This window comes from Coenobita brevimanus, chromosome 78 (genome assembly GCF_032717465.1).
Source record: "Coenobita brevimanus isolate Jiangsu-jjx chromosome 78, ASM3271746v2, whole genome shotgun sequence".
NCBI lineage: Eukaryota > Metazoa > Arthropoda > Malacostraca > Decapoda > Coenobitidae > Coenobita > Coenobita brevimanus.
In genome coordinates this window covers 17,302,343-17,309,608 of record NC_137031.1, presented here as the reverse complement: position 1 = coordinate 17,309,608, position 7,266 = coordinate 17,302,343, and positions in this window count along the sequence as shown.

Genomic DNA, 7,266 nt, shown 5'->3' with positions numbered 1-7,266 from the left:
ACTCCTCCTAGGCAGGCCATCACTCTGTATTCCGTTTACTGTCGTCTTTCAAGGTGAAAGCTTGTCGGATTTGCGCCTGTCTAATTCTGCCACTTTTTAGCCCCATGCAAAGGGCCCTGTGACCTCTACCCCCTACTAAACCTTGTGTGGAAAGAGGTAAAGGGCTAAGTGACTGCTGTGGAACGTGAACTGGCTAATTTGTCGATGAAAATGATAGAGAGTGACTACGATCTTTCTGGTGAGTAAAACAGTGGAAGTGGAAATGTAAATAATGTGTAAATAATGTGTAAACAGCAAGTGAAAGCAATGAATGTAAATATAAGTGAACAGTGGAAAATAGTTTTATAAGTTACTGCAAGTGACAGTGCATAACACAGTGTAAATAAAATAGAAATGTAAATAATGTAAATAAAATAGAGAATGTAAATAGAAATGTAAATGAGTAGTAATATAAGAATACGAGTATATATACTAGGAGTAATGAAAGTGAAAGTTTCACTCTAGCATGTATGAATACTTTGAGTTATGAAAGTGCAAATGAAAGTGACAGATTCACTCTCAACGCTAGTATACAGGACAAGAAAGTGAATGCTACGTATTTTACTGAAAGAGAAATTGAATGCCTAGTGACAATTAACTACTATTACTGAAGGAAACTTATGGATAAAGACTGTAGACATATATAAGTGTTATATAGTAATAGAAATATAAAGTGTGAGTGTTCTTATGAATAATATCTGACAACACCAGCGGCGAACAATTGCAAGTGGGAAGGTCATACGCGCTCGTAATTTTCATTCCTTTTACAGTTTTTTTTTTTTTTTTTGGAGTATGGATTCCAAACTATCTGAGAATCATAGAATAGTGTTTCTATTGATAATATCAGGCTGTGGTAATCATATTACGGGTTGTTGGGAAGTGGAAAGTGGAAACTTCGTTACCCAACTTCAGAGGTCTCCACAAGTCCTACAGTATTCGACGAAGGCTCAACAAACATCCCAGGAGAAAGCTAAGTGTATGTGCCATAGGCATATTTAATTATAATATTCTAGGACTAATAACTGATTTTTGGCAAATATTTTTAGAGAGTCTGTAGGAGCGCGAATATGCCAGCAGGACACGCAAGTCAAAGCAAAACAAGCCCGCGGTTTAGGGGTTAATGGGAAAAACCATGGCCACACAGGGATAGAGGAGAGTAGTAACAGACATGGGACACAAGTTGAAGAGCAAATTATCATCAAGTTATCCTGACCACTACGTCTTTTACGTTGCTGTAAGTGACACTGACCATTGTGAACTATAACTCGTCAAACCATTGTTGAAAACGTTCTTGCTGAAAACGAATAAACTGATTTATCTGTTGTATGGCACGATAATGTTGATTACCGTAAACTGCAATCGATACAAGTTTGTTTGGTTACTATGCAGATCATCTATTTGGCCAGTTTATTTATTGGTCACCTTTTTCTAAATACGTTTTGTTATAACCGTGTGAATCGCAAAAAACACCCTATTGCACTTATAACTATATAAGGGAAGGTTATATTCCTGATATTCTTATCAGGTGGTGGTGGGTCTCTTGCTGGAGTGAGTGGCGATAAGCTGCTGAGGCAAGGGGTGGAGGGGGTTGGTTGTATGCAATGCCGGATTAACCCTGCTGTGGCCTGGTAGGCATTGCAGATGGTTGGCCTGCAACATATAGATCTCTTTTTTTCCGTTATTTCCAATGAAATTTTGGCATGACTTTTTTTTTTATGGTGATGGCCTTTATTTGGACGCCCAAAGCGTATATTTATTCCGCTCTGGAAGTCTGGATGGCCTGTGACAGGCCTTGGCCTGGTAAGCAGTTGCCCATTTTGCCTATACCTGGTAATGCGACCATGGTTGTATGGTGTGCGCGGGGTCAGCACACCACGCGGCTCACTCTACTGTTGGCTGTCCTGTGTATCAAACTGACCTTGATACTTATAATACTGTCAGCAGCAATGAAGGGCATCTAAATATTGGCTAACCTTTGGTAATGCCAGCAACCACGTCATGGCCTCGGATTGATCAGCTTAGTTTGTTTAACCACCAGATAAGCTGTCACTCAGTCCCTGTTGTCCAACGTTATCCGATATCATGTATTAAGGCATCAATAACCAAGATAATACTGATCTTGTGTTTTACTTATCAACAACACTTTGCTATTATCACACATGGGGTATTAGTAGTAACTAATGGTAATGACCTATACTAGAGTTTGTAAAGTAATAGTGATTAAGTCGAGTAAGGGAAGGAGCACACCACTGACCACTACAAACATATAGCTTCCAACTGTTTTATGTCACACACTGACTGGATACAACCGTCAAAATGATAAATTGTATCATTACAGACCTCGATGTCATACGAATATATTGCTATTTTATATTATCCTGCGTTCAGATCGTGGTGTATAAATAACTATACTATGGCGTAAAATACTGTGTAATGTGTTTTTATTCGTTATCATAACAAAACCATTATTTCCCAAGACAAATGGATGATGGAAGAGTGGTTGGGACAATACGAGTAGGCCCTTGGATGTAGGGAGGGTTGAGTGTAGACGAATGAATGGGAACGAGGGAGGGGAGGGGCTGAAACTGGGGATGCGGCGGTGCCACATATACCAACTTGCTTGTCAAGCCGGTCGCTCGATTTTTGCTCGAGACTGTACATATATCACTATGTCTGATAGATGTGGCATCTCTAAATTTCGCTGACCTGTACTGATTTCCAGGGCCGGCAGTGAGGCAGAGCAGATCACTCTTAGCTCTCATCAGAGGGGGATGCTCTATTCCGTTGTTCTCTCTTGTCACCGCTGAACTTTTGTGGCATAATAAAGAGGGAAGAACACACCTGCTCCAGTTTTTTTTATCTGATTCACCCGCACACTACCTTGCTCCTGTTTCACGAGCTGATCACCATCAGTCTCGGCGGTACCGTGGCAGCAGAGACTAAAGCCCTGGGAACATTATTTGGTGGCCAGTTGTGGAATTCAGTGGAGTCCACGCTCACGGCTACAAGACTGTTATAATTCTAACCTTTGCACCCGGAAAAAATCTTCCCCTGCTTGAATAAAGTCGTCAGAGGGTATTAAAACTTTATAAAATTTGCGCGAAAAGAGAAAATTATATCTCCCAGTATTCATTTTTCTCATTTTCTTACGACACTTGTCAGCTTCATCAAATTCCCACATCTCTTCTTTCTACACTCACTTTCACTCTAAACATTTCATACATCTTCGTTCTCACTCTAGCTGGCATTTCATACCTTTCATCTTTTTATTTTCACTTTCAGTCTACATAAATTCAATTATATTACAAACTCTTTGCACACATTTGCATTCTTAGCAATATTACATTTTTATTTTTTAATGAATTATTTCACTCTGAGCTCGACTTTACGTTTTTCTTGATACAGGCTTAAGTAGGTTTGGAGAGACTGTTCGAATAGGAGGGGTTGGATACAGACTTCATTCGCCTGCTCAGTAGGAGTGTTTTTTCTGTTTATAATTACATAGTCTGGAAGTCTCTCTGTCTATCTCTATATACCTAGGCTGCTTCCCCCAAGGAAAGGGAGGTAGCCGAGACAGGACGACTCACTCTCCATTTACTCATCCATTCAAACACATTCATTCGCATCTTAGCCCCAAAGGGGAGAACGGACAGATCCTCACCGCATCACACCGCACAAGGGTCAACTGCGCAATGCAAGCAGTGACATCCACAGCAGGGCCCGACAGCAGAACTGGTTTACCCCTGCCACATCATAACAGACCCATCCCCTTACCCGCACCTGACCTGACTAGCTGATCAGACCAAATGCGGGAGAATATCCCCTCAGGTCTGCGTCATCACTTATTCATTCACAATTTCTCTCCATTTATTTCTGTCACGCACAGCCACTCTTCCTTGCTCAACAGACATCCCTCTCGCATCCAGCGCTCTCTTCACACTATCCATCCATCCTATTCTTGGTCTTCCTCTCAGTCTTACACCTCTCACATCAGATCTAGTTATCTTTTTCACCAATCGCTCATTATCCATTCTCTCCATATGCCCAAACCATTGCAACACCTTCTGCTCAACTCTACCAGCCATCTCCCGAACAACTCCAGTTCTCCTTCGCACTTCATCATTTCGCACTCGATCAATACGTGTCACTCCACACATACTCCTCAGACATCTCATCTCCATTACATTCAAACTTTTCCTCTCTGCTACACCCATATTCCATGTTTCAGCCCCATATAACGCAGTCGGTACCACAACACCCTCATACAGCCTTCTCTTTACATCCATTCTAAGCGAACGACATTTAAACACTTTTTTCATTCCTCCCAGCACCTTTCCTACTTCATTTATTCTAAACTTCACTTCTGCATCTATTCTTCCATCCACAGCAACATGTGACCCTAGATATTTAAAACAATCTACCTCCTCAAGCAACTCACCATCCAAAACTATATTCATCCCCCTACCATCTATCAACCTCGTACACTTCATCACTTTACTCTTATTCTCATTTACTTTCAATTTCCTCCTTTCACACACCCTTCCAAACTCCTCTACCAACTGTCTCAATCTCTCCTCTGAATCAGTCACCAGTGCAGTATCATCTGCAAACAGCAGCTGCCTCAGATTCCACTCTCCTCCATCAACATTTACCAGACTCAGACCACCTAAAACTCTTGCATTCACCTCCCGTACAACACCATCCATGTAAATATTAAACAACCAAGGCGACATCACACATCCCTGTCGCAGCCCCACTTTCACGGGAAACCAATCACTCACAGCATTTCCCACTCTTACACACGCTCTACTATTTACATAAAAACTTTTCACCCCTTTTAGTAACCTACCATCAAGTCCATACAATCTTAAAACAGTCCACAAAGCCTCCCTATCAATTCTATCATACGCTTTCTCTAAATCCATAAATGCCCAAAACACATGCTTGCCTTTCGCTAAATACTTTTCACACACTTGTCTCACAGCAAACACCTGATCAACGCATCCCCTCCCTCTCCTAAAGCCACACTGCTCATCACTAATCACTCCCTCTGTACCCTCTCTAACTCTCATAATTAACACTCTACCATACACTTTACCTACAACACTCAACAGACTTATACCCCTAAAGCTAGTACATTCATACTTATCACCCTTGCCTTTATACAACGGGACCACACAAGCACTTGCCCAGTCAATTGGCACCATACCTTTCTCAAAGCACACATTCAATAATCTTACTAACCAGTCAACAATAGTCACTCCACCACACTTCAGGCATTCCACAGCACACCCATCCATACCTGCAGCTTTCCCTGTTTTCATCTCCTTTACTGCCTTCTCCACTTCCTCCTTAGTGATCAAAGAATCATTCAACTCTCCCAACACATTTATTCCTTGCACCCTTCTATCTGCCACAATCTCAGCCACCCTGGAAGTAGCAACAATAAACTAAAAAATAAATAAATAAATAAAATCCTGACCTGTAGCAAGAGATTAACAAGAGAATATGATGCTTGTCACGAAGAAGTGCTGTGGCCTGGCTGTAGAGCTGCAACAAATCTTTTTCTACTACTGAGGTGATGGCAATAAGCTACAAAAGGATGAAAATCTCCTCCTAGCTAAAATTAATGCACTAAAGGCAATGATGATGATGATGATGATGATGATAGCCGAATGATAAAGACGGAAGAAGTCATAGACGAAAATGATGATGGCAATAGAAGCATTTCACGTATCATCATCTGTTGTTTTGCACAAAAGGCAATGATGATGATGATAATGGTGATGATGATGATGATGTGGGAATGAAGCAAGCAGAAGAAGATGACGAGGGCGAAGAGGAGAGAGGGAATTTATGGCATACAAGGGAATGGATAGCGAGGACTTTGTTTCAGCTTTAATGGAGAAGGGGAAGGTAACAAGGCGGGATTAGCATCACCTGTTCGGGAGGAGGAGGAGGAGGAGGAGGAGGTAGCCAGACTGGTAGGTGGGGGGAGGGGAGGGGACGGAAGAGGACGAAGACGAATGCAATGATGGGAAAACAAGCATTTCACGTATGTTGTTTATCACCTAAAATGTAATAATCACATACTTCAATATAATTCATCGTGCGTGAGAGTGTTAATTGATTTACACTGGGGCCATTTATGGTTTAGTTAATTCAATAGTTCTTTAGGTTGATACTACACTCACATCACCTTATCTTGGCCTAAACCTGACATCTTTCCATCTTGAATGCTGAGCTATAGCAAAAGATTCGCACAAGAACATGGCGAAAGTCACGAAGAAGTGCCACGGAAATGATGTGGAGCCGTGACATTGTCCTCTTCTGCCACTGAACTGTGGAAAACAGGCAGCAAAAGGACGAAAAACTCCACCATGGTCAGATAAAGGGACTAAAGTGGAGAAGGAAGTGGAGTGGGAGAGGGAGAGGGTGGAAAAGTGGAGTGAGAGGCGTACAGTAGTGGGAAGACGCTGAAGTGGGAGGTGGAGTGATGGAGTGGTAGGCGAAGTACTAGATGAGCTGGGAACTGGAATGGAAACGACAGTGTGAAAGAAAGAGAAGGGGAGGAGAAAGTGAGAGATTGGAGGAATGGATATGAGAAGCAAGAAATGGGACGGGGAGACAAAGAGGCGGCGAGAGGGCAGGATGGGGGAGGGAGGGAGAAGAATAGGAGGGAGGAGAAGGAAGAGTGATTTGGGGGGGGAAGGAAGAGGAGGAGGAGGAGAAGGTATAAGGAGCGAGAAGAAGGAAAACGGGACGGAAGGAAAAGTCAGAAGAGGGTGAAGAGGAGGAAAAAACGATATGTGAAAAAGGGTATGTGAAAAGAAAGAAGGGAGAAAAAAAGAAGGAAAATAGGGGAGAGGAGGGAGTGGAAGAGGGGAAGAAGAGTGGATGGGAGGGGAGTAATAGAAGGGGTGAAAAAGAGGAGGTGATAGGGGGAGGAAGACAGAATGAGAAGAGACGAGGTGATGGAAGAGATAGGAAGGTAGAAAGGATGAGAAGAGAAGGAAGGAAGGAAGGGAGTGGGAGGGCGAAGAGGTGAGAAGGCAAGGAGAAGGGGTTAGGAAAAGTAGAAACAGTGGAAAGAGGGAAAACGGAGTCTGCAGAGGTACAAAGGAATTCAAGAGACAGCACAAGGCAGCATATCTGTTTGTTCTCAACGCATTTTGTATAGAGAATTGGATATAACTGAGATACCTATTCTAGGATTTTTTAAAGGAT